The sequence below is a fragment of the Heliangelus exortis genome, chromosome 4, assembly GCF_036169615.1.
Source record: "Heliangelus exortis chromosome 4, bHelExo1.hap1, whole genome shotgun sequence".
In the NCBI taxonomy this organism is placed as follows: domain Eukaryota; kingdom Metazoa; phylum Chordata; class Aves; order Apodiformes; family Trochilidae; genus Heliangelus; species Heliangelus exortis.
Window position 1 is genome coordinate 647,175 of NC_092425.1, and position 12,585 is coordinate 659,759.

At 42.4% G+C, this 12,585-nt stretch overlaps 1 long non-coding RNA gene across 1 annotated transcript in view; it reads right to left on the reverse strand.

Moving 5' to 3' along the window:
- LOC139795639 (uncharacterized) overlaps positions 1 to 12,585 on the reverse strand; it is a 504,885-nt gene that overhangs the window by 449,608 nt on the left and 42,692 nt on the right. Inside the window, exon 2 of the long non-coding RNA XR_011725614.1 lies at positions 10,977 to 11,102. This is a non-coding gene — a long non-coding RNA (uncharacterized lncRNA). The remainder of the gene's footprint in view (positions 1 to 10,976; positions 11,103 to 12,585) is intronic.

A 12,585-nucleotide genomic window follows, 5' to 3' on the forward strand; every position in this document is an offset into this window, starting at 1 on the left:
TAAAAAAGATATATTTAGGCTTCTGTTTCCAAGCACCTAAAAGCTACATATTTGGTCTATTATTAGCAACAGGAATTTATGCTAAGAATCTTCAAAAGCCAATACAAGAGCCCCTTTCTGACTGAAGATGAACATCCCCAGGACCAAGGGATGGTACTAACCACCCCACTGAACAGGTAAGCCTGCTGTGTCCCTGGGGCAGGAAGTCAGAGCTCATTGCTGTCAGGGACTGAGCAGCTACTAAGAAAGTATTCAGCATCTGTCAACTGGTTTTCTGCTAAACTGAGTTTAATCCTGTGGATAGCAAGGTAAGAAATAACAATGTGTGGGTGCACCACCAATCTATTAAAAAAACCCAGAAAATCCCATTTGTCTTCTACCAGAGAAGGAGCAGAGAAATACAAAGCAGCACATTGCATATGTATCATTGAAGAGATGATCAGTGATAGGCAGAGGAGTTCACACTAAGATATAGCAGATGCTTCTTAGCACCTCAACCCACTCAGAAAAGATACTTACTCCCACTTGGTGTGCACAGAGCAACCAAGATCTTTAAAGAATTTTACCTCAGTCATAACTTATGTTTTTGAGGAGTGTTGTCCCTCCAAAATGTTCCTTGTTCTATAACCAGAATACCTTGGCATCACTCACTGATACATGGAATATAACCAGAACACCATGCAGTAACAAAATATAATTTTCGTATCATAGAAATGGGGTGCAGAGGGGGAACAGTGGAGGGGTCTTCTGGGAGAAAGTAAACCGATCTTAAAGGAAGATGGAAAAACTGCTGAGGACTGTTACTGTTCCAGTATTTCACTTGGTCATATTACCACTAAAATTTTCAGGAACTCCAACTTGTCAAACTTTACTACACTTGGCCAACCACAGGAATGAACTGTCTTTAACCTACCAGAAGGGCACCACTCAGAGAGACCCACCCACACAACCAGAGACTGCAATAGGGGTTGAATTCAAAGAAGAAAAGACAGATGCAGAGGAATGACCATTATGTTTTTATAGCTCCCATGTCAATACTCAACAACTGATGTTGAGTTTTAGTGGACACATCATTGGTTTGTTAATAGCAGCAGTCATAAAAGCCCTAATGAAGCCCCACGTGCACCCTGACCACACAAACTGAAATCTTGTATTCGTGTTCCAGTACTCGGGAAAAATCCTACCATCCCTGTATGCTTTGATTTATAATTATTGTTTTCTGAGGGGTTAGCTTCCTATTGTGTTTGCTTCTTCCTGGCACAGCCAGTATCCTGACCTCCTGACCTGGCAAGAATCAATGTGTAAAAGCTCTCAAACTCCATTGTCACAACACTGAAACCATTTCCTTGTGTTTATCTTCTTTGATCTCCGAGTGTTTGCAATACAGCTGCTTCCAAATTCAATGTCTGTGTTTTACAGGCAGTAATATTAGCTATGGATTGCTGAGTGCAGTCCCAGTGATACTGTGTATTATGGAGCAAGCAGAAAAGAAATCCAGACCTCTCTATAGCCAACTTTTTTACTCTGTAACTCAGGAATAAACATTTTTTCCTCTCACTCCCTTTCTGAGACAGTTCATTAAAAAAGCATCAGAAATTGCTTGCTTTTTTTGTGATGGATTTTGTGCTCATGAGAAGTGACAGATAATGTTGTTTAGACTCTAGAATGTCAGTCTGCCCAAGAAGCCATTCCAATTCCCAGTTCACCAGTTAAGTTTATAAATTGGGCAGTGGCAAGTCTGTTAAATGAAAACAAACACTATGGTGTTCTTTACCACAAACCACAATCTCTGACCTATTGACACTGGTGATTTAATAGGTTCTTCTCCACCCTATTGTCACAGGGTTTTAAATAGTCCTTCCTTATGGAGCATCATCAGAAGGGACACCTGCCATACACACACTGCCAACAGTCACTTGTCCTGATGCCACACCAGAGGAACCTGTTGTTAAGGGAAATGCAATGCCTTCAGCCCATTCCACTGCAGAGCTAGCTGCTGGAGGTACAGGTCACTGCTGAGTTTCATGAGACATTTCATGGGATTAGATGGCACAGGGAAATTAAGAATCATCACAGATTGGCACTGGAATAACTGGCAGCAGAATACAACCACATGTAATTAAGAGTCATCACAGATTCCTTCAAGTATTCTTCCAAGAAACACAACATCTATTGAAGGTCAGGGAAGTAAACAGCAGAGAGAGGGGGAAAGGAAATGTATCTGATTTTGCCAAGCCAAAATATTTGTTTCCTTTTACAATCAATTTGGAACAACTAACTCAGCCCATCCTTTTGAAGCAGTGACAGCTGAGATAAGGTACTTCAACTACTTCCTAAGCTGGGGAGAAAGAAAATGCCCAGCCCGATGCTGCAAAAGACTTGTCTGCATCTCAGTCCTGCTTCCAGGGAGTGTTTTATCAGCCATGCAGAGCAGACATCAACTTGAGGACTGGAAACCTTTCTCTCCAGGTCCTGAAAACCCACTCACTTCCCTCCTGCTTCCTCAATACAAGCAGTGCAATTGCTGGGCATGAGGCAGCCTGGCAAGTCAGCACTCCCACAGGAGCAAACCTGACACTGACACCAAACACTGGTGTCACAGCCAACTGCAACTGGGCAGGAGATACAGCCTCTTACCTAACTCAGCCCTCCTGTGACACACACTTTGGATCTATCTAAGGCAAACGTATGTTACTGTGGCAAACAATTTGCCTAAGAACTGTCCAAATCACCTGACCAAACAGAAGTTAGAGATGCATTATGAATGATAATTCCACTGGATAACATTCACACACTGTATAAATTAAAAATTTGCATTAACTGCAGCACAGCTTCAATAGTAACAGGCCCCAAACCACAGCATGGACTGCAAAAACTCTTGAAAAATGCACTGAAGATGTTCCTGCCTCCTAATGAGATCTCAGAATTAAACCAGTTAATGTTTACAGCGTAGTGTGGAGGTAGAACAGTGCTTGTATGATCCTCCTCTCTTGGCTCACCAAATCCAATCTTCTACCACTGTAGACACAGTGGCATCCAATGTCTGATATGCAGTGAGTTAGCTCTGTTGAAAAGCAGTTTAGCAATCCCATTGCCCCCATCACACACACCCAAACTCACTGGGAAGATGTTGCAGAAGCTCAGGCCCCTGGCCCTACTGTCCCACCATGTCCATCAGTTCCCAACCTAAGCTAAAATTGTCATTCATGGACAAAACCATCTGGTGTTGTCATAAGACTCCAGTAGTTAATTTACTTCCTTAATACTTAACTCCATCTATTGTGACACAAGCCCATTTTGTCTCCAGTTCACAATATTGTTGGTTAGCAAGTCACCCTTCCTGGTCCCTTAAAACACTTTCCCTCTGACCTCTTTCCCCCTGTTCCGGAGTCCACCTTCCTTGATGAAGAGACCAGAAGTGTGCATGGACACACAGTGCCCACACCGCCCCCTGCTCCCACTCCACTCAGCACCACAAACACTACAGATGGAGCTCAACTCCACACCAAGCCTTGCCCAGGCTCCTGAGAGGCCGACCAAGAATCCTCTGTCCAAACCCACTCTCATCTGCACCAAGAGGGTACAGACTCCCAGAGACAAGAGCTTTATCTGCACGTCCTTGTGAGACTCCTGTGAACCCAGGGGGTGCTACTGAGGCCTTTTTTATACAGGGGTAATGAAACAAAAAAACCCAGAGGCTTGTCCATATTGCAGACATCAATACCCCAGGGAGAGGCAATCTTTCAGAGCAGCTCAGGTGTACACCAACTTAGTGCAGTAGTGTGCAGAAGGTTCACACCCTGAAAGGCTGTTTACAAATCAATTCCAGCAGCAAGGCTGCCTCTTGAGCAGGATATGCTGTGTGCTGTTCCAGGAAAGTGAATATGGCTCAAGTGACAGCAGTTTCACCTGCTGAAGCCTCTCACTTCCATTGTAAATAAAACTCACAGAGTGGAGTTGTACTTTGAATTAAGAGGCTTGATTTATATTGATGGGGAATCAGACCATAGGTGCTGTGCAAATTCCTTAAAAGAAGACAGGTAAAGCAAGGCTTAAATTTGAGCTGCAAGTTGTAGGGCAGATTGACACGTTGCCCTTTTTAGCTGAAAAATGTTCATGTCAAAAGTTATGCTAAATGTCATTAAAATCAGAATTTCAATGTGGGCTCCCAACCACCCCAGATAACAATGACAGACAAGTAAGATAGGCTACAACACAGTTTGACTCCTCATTGTTACAATGCAGAACATTTAAAGGTGAAGACCCCCAACAAAGAGAAGACCCCAAAACCAAGCCAAACCAAAACCAAGCCAAACCAAAACCAAAATATCACAACCCTGTACTCAGGCATCTGCTTCTGGTTATCCAAGGCACGTTCTTTACTCTTGGTTAAATATATCTCCCAGCCTTTTCCTTCCCAATATACAGCTGTTTGTTTCCATTTTTTGGTTAAATCCTGTGCTCTCACTGTTGCCAAGCAGACACACTGCTGAGCTACCTGCTGGCTGCAGGTACAAGCAGGAGGGCCAACAGAGCTGAGGGACAGTTCTAAACCTCTTCTCTCTCCATCCAGACAGGGCATTTTACCTGCTTTCAGAAAAGCTGAAGATCTTCACAAGGACCACCTGCTTCCCAGACTGACTGCTGAGGAGTTCACAACTGAGTCATCTCCATTATCATTTGAACACAAGCATTTTAAATCTACCCCTACCAACCTCATATATCAAGCCCATAAATAAATCCATGTTAATCAGAGACACTGCAGTGATGAGCCAGGCTCTTCTTGTCACTACCATTAAAAGTTGTAGCTCCAGGAGTCACACACAGTGACATCACAGCATGAACTGACCCCCTGACAGAAACAGGTATGCACTTTGTGACTGATGCACTTTAAGTGAAAAAGAAACCCCAGCCTCCTGCCAAAGAGGAGACACTGGCACAGAGGATAAACTGAGGAGGATGAGCACAGAGCTTTCCAGGCCTCCCACTCTCCACACTCACTGCTCAGAACACCAGTGCTCGTGTAGCTCTGCCTGTAGAGCTCAGACCATGCACAGCCATAGAGATGTACAGCACCTATCACTAGGAACAGAACTGACCCAAATGAGCTGGGCTTGGATGAGAAATTGTCAGTGCAAGTTCAATGTCTGGCTTGTCAGAATGCTCATTTCCCACACAGCAATCCATTTTCTCTTAAAGATATGCTGCTGGTTTCCATCTGCTTTTGAAATGCTAATTCTGTGCTTTATATTCAGTACTGAATTTTTTGATAAGATAAACATGTCAAGTCCCAAGCCAAACCCATGCATTCTGAGAGAGATTCCTAAAAGGAAGGGAATCCTACCCCATTCTTCAAGAGCTAGAGCTGGCCATGTCACACAGATGATGTTAGCTGTCTGCTTCCTGCGCAGCACTCAGACAAGCCAGCTAGGTACCTGCATGTCATCAAGGTGCCTGATCTTTGCAAACACCCACCTCAACTTGGTTTTTTAAATTTTTTTTAATTATTATTAGACTTTAATTGTTTTCACTGAAGAGGTCACAGGAAACAGAAGCAAATAAGGATCCTTCTGTTGTAAAGACACTCTACAGGAAAAGTTCTTTGCACCCAGTTCTCAAAAGGAAAATCACATCTCATCACAGACCAAGATGAGACTTGCTGGACTAGGGGGTGGAGCAGGGGGGAGGCCAGAGAAGCCAGAAACCAACCTTTGGGCTGTTACTACGTGCACACAATTCCACCACCACCCGGCTGATTATTGCAATAAAAAAAAAATAATAAAAAACCAAACTATTCTATAATGGGTTTACTCTATATCCTCCTTTTTCCCAAGTATTCTCATTAAGGAATCTCAATGCCCTTGTAAAACCAGAGCACAACCTGTTTCCTCTCACAGAAGCCACAGTCCAGAGATGGATATGTTTTCTGTTGTGTCTATGTTACCTCTTAGGCTATGCTTTGTATTCCTTCAGGTACTTTAATTGGGCCTGTAATTAGACTCCACCTCCCTATCTTATGTACATTTTCTCAGCTTCCTTTTCCAAGTGCTAGATCCCAACAATATTAACATTCTCCTCTGAAACCTCTTGAGATGCTAGCAGTAATTTCATGCACCAATAAGGTTTTAGTGAAAATAAACAGACCTAAAACATTGGTAACTTGGGGATAATCAAGAAGTCATACATGTCCTGATGTAGAAACAAACTGCCTCGTGACCTCTGTAATTACATCACTCCTTACCATCCTCCCAGGCAGCCCAGCTCCCCTCTGGGGGATGGAGAGCATACCTGTCCAGCTGAGCAGACTGAAAAGGTGTGACCAAGCAAGGCAATGAAATGTAATGGGATAGAACCCAGGTGTCGGGAAGGTTTAGGCTCACTGAAGTGGTATTGTTGTTAGGGCTGATGATCAAATTCCAGGCCTGCAGCAGGAAACTGATACTTTTTCTGGCACAGCTCTAACATGCATTTGAAAGGATTCAAGGCACCTCTTGCATTCCTACTAATTACAGACCAACCGCTGCCAAACTATTCTGGACAGAGGCATGTGAGACTCCACTACTGCCTAAAATAAGGGAGCTTTTCCCCTCAAAAGCACTGACACCTCCATATGCACATCTCTCCTTCTCCACAGGTAGCAAAGAATGTTTGGTCATGTGCCAAGGAATGGGAAAATGTTATAATAATGTTTAAAACAACACAACTACAGACACACACACCAGAGCTGTAATCCTCCCAGCACTGAGCTGTTTTCAGAAGAATGATACAGTATCCTTGTATCCTTACATACAGCAAAGCTCTTTGCGCCAGCAAAACACTTCCAGTAATCCCTGAACAGCACAAATGCCTGGTGGATATCCTCTGAATTAGAAAACTTGTCACATCTGCACACACAGAGAAAAAAGCAAAGGTAACTTTCTGGCCTCGAGACCACCTTCCTATTTGCAACAAGAACCTAAAGGTGTCAGAGACTATAGATCCAGGGAAACAGGTTGCTCTGGGGGATATGGAATTTCTGGTACTAGGTGGGTTTTTAGGAATTTTCCAAACAAATATCCATCAAAAAATATGCAAAAATGTCCTCTCTCAGATCATAGGAAAGGAGTTCCTGGCCAGTGAGATTCATCCTTGGAACAATTTTCCTGTGATTCCTGTCATTTCCAGGCAAAAAAAAAATTAGGAGATGAACAGTTTGTGTTTTCCCCAAAATTACATATCACTTTTCCTAAAACTCAAACAGAAGACATTTCAGTTTGAGGGAATCAATTCCTAAGGATGAACTTTCTACTCCAGTGTATCTGATTCAATGTATCCAATTCTCTAATCTCTTTAATCTAATGAAGAAAGCAAAGCTATTCCAAAATTTGCTTCATTCATTGCCTTCTAAAGCATGCAGCCTGAATCAGCTTCTGCCACCACTTATCTCTGCCAAAAAGGCTCCTGCCACAGTCTGGTTCTCTGGCTTTGACCAAAATCTCACTGGAAGTGTGGGGAATCTTTCTTTTGGAACTAGAAACAGTGTGTAACAAACAGGCAGAGAACAATGCAATACTCTACAAGCAAATTACTCAACTGAAGTAATTAATTTCCATTTCAGTGAACAGATAGTTTTCTGACTTTGCCCTTAAACTAAAATGGAGTGAGTCTGTGCTTTTCATCAGGGTTTTCTTTTTTTCTTTGTTTTTAATGGCACATGGAAATCCACAGCAGAGCAATGACTTGCTCTCACTATGTTTGAGTCTTCAATTACAGCACTACAGAGGAGCAATCTTATTTTGAAATTACTTTTTTTAATGGGAATAAGCCAATCTCATGATTTATTGAATTCTCAATCTTCACTGCAACGGCAAAAACTGTACATAAGCTCAGCCAAGATAAAAAATTACAGTAAGTAATATAAAACCACAGAAATTTAGTTATACAGCTTCAACAGTTGTTGTTCTTACCAGAACAATGAAAACTACTCAGATGGATCTGAAATTCACATTGAATTTTGTTGAGCTGAGCCCAAGAACCACCTCACATGACAGAGTTGGAGCCCAGGCTTTGGGGTCAAGTCAGTAGAGAGGACAAGTTCTCCAGGCCCCTCTCTGTCCCAGTCTATCACTGAGCACTGCTGCTGTCTCTCTCCTGGGGGTGAGTGAGCTCCTTTCCCTGCTGCAGTACAGGTGTGTGTGGCAGACACAAGGTGAGTGTGCCAGGTTGTAAGGGAAGAGAGCAGAGGAGCACGTGTCACCACCCTGACATTCATTACAGCCCAACAAACAAGGGGTTGGGGTGAAAGCCCAAAAATGTCAACTCAGCTCTGTCAGACACTCTGCAATGACTCTGAGCAAACCCTTTTCTTGTTTCCCTTCTCTTTACCACAGGAACTGGGATTGCAGCTTCGTGATCAGCACAGAACATCTTACTGAGCATGCAGAGTGAGAGGCACTCGCTCCATGTGATCCTCTAGACACCACCACAATTACAAACAGCAATAAGCAAGGGAAATGATCAAATAATTAATGTGAAAAAACACCGAGATGAATCGCATAAATTATTCAAGCAGTCACAATTATTAATAGCTTCCTACATTATTGAAACTAAGCCAACAATAAAAGGCAAATTATTTTTTTTACCTCTTCCTTCCGTTCCCATCACCCTGTATGACAGAAACCTATCCCATCACCCTGCATGACCAACTTAACCTGGGCCAGGACACCAGCACTGCCACGTGTTACCTTTGGACACAAAGCCTTGCAGGGGAATGTTTCCATTGCAATGATTTGCAAAGTCATAATAATATTTCTATGGCCACATTACATTTTATAGAGTGTATTTTTTTATACCAAATATAAATTTAGGGCTTCTATTACCTGCCATGCTGTTTTAAAATAATTCCACGGTTATGCTGTAATAGCATAACTGGAAATTTGTAACTCTAAGTCAAGCACTAGAAATGCAACACATAATGCACAGCAAAAGAAACAACATGACACCAAGCAGTTTTCTACTACAATAAGCTGGGCAGTGGCAGAGCAGAAAATTTGTATTTCATATTTTACACATCAATAGTCCATAAATGAAGATTATACCTCTATCAGATGCTTGAATGCTAATGTTTCTTGGAAAGCCATTTCTGAAGTGTCAAACGACTACAGCAATGGCTTTCTGAAGTCCTGAAGTCAATTGTTTGGTCAGCTGGAAACTGACATAAGAGAAACACAGTTTTGTTCACTTTCACTTTGTACTCTATGTACACAGCCTTGGCTCAGGTCTGTCTCTACTCTCCACTTTATTAGTGAGATTGAAGACAAAGCATTCCTAGGAGATGCATCTTTCACGCTGATACCAAATAACTGGGGAAAGCAGCAGTAAAAACTCCTCAGTTGCCACATATTAAGAGAAGCTGAGAACTGATTTTTATTTTGCCTATCCAAGACTTATGTTAAAAGGCCATAAAACTCCATGCAATATACCTGACAGACACAGCTGTTTGTTAGAGCTCAAGATTGGTTGTAACAAGCATTCCACAGCCCCGTGATTCAGCTTTCCACAGAAAACAAAGTGAACAAGGACTTGGACTTCTTATCAATCTGCCCACTGCTGAAAACCAACGTGTGTGGAACATCCTCCTCACTGCATCCCACAGAACACAACTCCAGTGCCCGGGAGGGGGGACAGCAGGGCATGCAGAGACAGGAAAGAAGCTGCCAGCAAGCAGCAGGCTCAGCCAGGCACCAGGCAACTGGAAGCAGTGTGGAACACAAACAGGTAGTTTGGAATGCAAAGGTCTAAATAGATTCCAATAAAGCACCAAGCTATGAATGCTACACATTTTGTAGTATGAAACATCATGTTAAGAGCTGTCTGCACAAAGCCAAAGGAGATGTCTGCTTTATACAGGTTTCTCCAACAGAAACAGTTTAAAGGAAAAAAATCAGGTCCAAGTCTGTGATCACTCACTGTTTTACAGAAGTCAGAATTGTTAATTGAAACACCGGGAATGGCTCCACCATTCTTAGAAGCCTAAGTTTCATAGCTGTTCAGAAAATATCCTTGATATGGACCTCAGAACAGTGTCTCTGCCTCCACCTCAAGGCAGGAAAAGTGCAATTATGTTGTTTTCCAGCAGAAGGCCAAACTGCAGAGCAGGAGTGCCAAACCATGACCACCCTTGAAAATACAGGGAAATCTCAGTGAGCAGAACACAGGAAATTTAAGCACAGATGAATGACTCGTGAAAAAAAGCTCTGCTCAAAGAGACAGCTGAGCAGAAGATCATAGTAGTAAGGAAACCTGCAGTCTCTCCTCAGAAAGTGTACTCTTTCATGAACTGTACAGGACAAAGTGCTGTGCTGATACCACTCTAGAGTCCACCAGCTATCAGAGGGTATCTAATAACCAGAAAAAGACATGCAATGAACCCTGGGCAGACACTGGTTTGCAAATCTAGTGTTAGTTGTACAGAAATCTAGTAACACCAGGAAATATTTCAAATGCATTCCTCACACTGTTTCAGTCTGTGACCTCACTGTACTGATGTATGGGCTGTGAACACCCACCCAAGAACAGACACACAGCAACACTACCCACCTCAGAACTTCCAAGAAAATGAAAACCAAGAGAACCCACACCATGGGTCTTTTACCTTTTGGCCAAAAGGACCTTTGCAGCATGACAAAAGCAACGACTTGGGACACTAACTTTTCATCTTTACCATGTCTGGCAACCATCAAGTTGTGTGTGATCAATAACAGCGTGCTCCTCGTTTCTGAGCACCCAGCCTGAGCCATCTTGTCAATATCCATACAACACAGTTTGACACCACAGCAGAATTTAAGCAGCCACAGAGTTGAATAAATGGACATTTGTACCGATTTTAAGTTGTTCTCTGACTCCATCTCAGGTGCAGGATGAAGCTGATAACTCTCAGAGTATTTAGCATTAGGAAACAACACTGGAAATAGCTATTGAAAATAAAGATCTCTTACCTTCAAAACAAGACACAGTGTGCAGCAGGAAATGTGCAGGAACTGACTGAGCTGGAGCACCACAGCAGTATCTGGCTGCCTCTTCTGCAAGCATGGCCACCCTCTGCTCAGGCTGAGACAGGGACCCTACAGGAAAAACACAAAATATGGTCATGTAGCTGAGGCCCTGTGAGAACATCTGTGCAGAGAAGGACAAAACATCAATGTAAACCCATCCATAGTCATAAGGATTTATAATTATTCAGCATTAGATTTGGGAAGTTTTTTATTTTTCTTCTTCCTTAAAAGGGTCCTCAGTTTGTACAGCACACAACTCGTTCTCTGAACAGGCAGACAACAACAAAAAAAATCATATATATCCAATGAGAAGTAACAGCTGGCAGGAAGGAAAGCCCACAATGCATATAACTATCATATACCCACAGGGATGGAAGGGACTTCTAGAAGCTATAGGGCAAACTCCCACCTTCCTCAATGCACTCTCAGTTTTGCCTGATCAATATTTGTTTGATCTGGAACCCAGACTGCAGTGACTGACCAGAAAGTATGGAATTCTGGACCCACTGTTTTTTTCTGTTGGAATGCTTTTTCTTAGCTTCTTGCTCCAGGCCATCCCCCAGAATCAGGGAGTATAGCAGGTGTTTGTCCTCCTCTTCTTAAAAGGAAGTTTATTTTAAATATATTGATTTTATGATAATCACTACTACTCTTGAAATGGAGAAATATACCTATCAATGGTAATACACCTCCCTAGAACTCCAGTCTAAGATTAAGCAGGCACTGAAATAATTTTTTTTTTTTTTTTGAAAACATAAATCAACTCTATTTACAACTAAAATATTTTCACTACTGTTAACAAAGAAATCTGCACATCAGGGTTTGGACTCTAACATTTAGTGCTAAAACATTCTGGTCAGCATAAGCTCAGTTATGAAATCTATTTCTGTAAGACAAGGACAAATTTACACTAGGAATAAACCAGAGCCATTCTATGGTAGAACATATTGCCATCAGAAGTTGTTCTGCTTTTAGCAACAAACACCCCCAAAAGAAAAAACATATTTGGATGTTTGAAGAAATCTTTAAACCTCAAAAACAAGCAGAGCCAGTCAACTTGCTCATTTGAAGGAATAAACAGCCCTCAAAAACCTCAAGAGAGCTAGATCATAACCAGCCCTCCTGCTTGCTTTCCCTTCCACAGCCTTTCAGCCACACCTTCAGGGACCTCTGAAAAATCTACATGAGCCTTGGGGTCCCTTCAAGGTGTCAACCTGTCAAAGCAGAGGCCAAATTGTGCAAACCATCCCACTATTTTGCAGAGCCTTATGGTCACCTTCCATCTTCCAAACAGCCTAAAGCCTGATAGCCTTCTCTCAAAGCAAGAAAAATGTCAGCTATTTTTAAGGGACTAATTCACACATGCAAGAAAAAGCATACTATGTATAAGCAAGGCTCAGGGTAAGGGAAACAAAGGGTGGGATTTTCTGGGAGATTTACTGCAGATCTGAACAGAAACAACTAAGCCAGTGCTCTTTATACCACAAAACTCAGCAGTGCCAATTGTAAAACACAGCATCAGTGAAGCCAAAAAGGCTCAGTGAAGATTAAG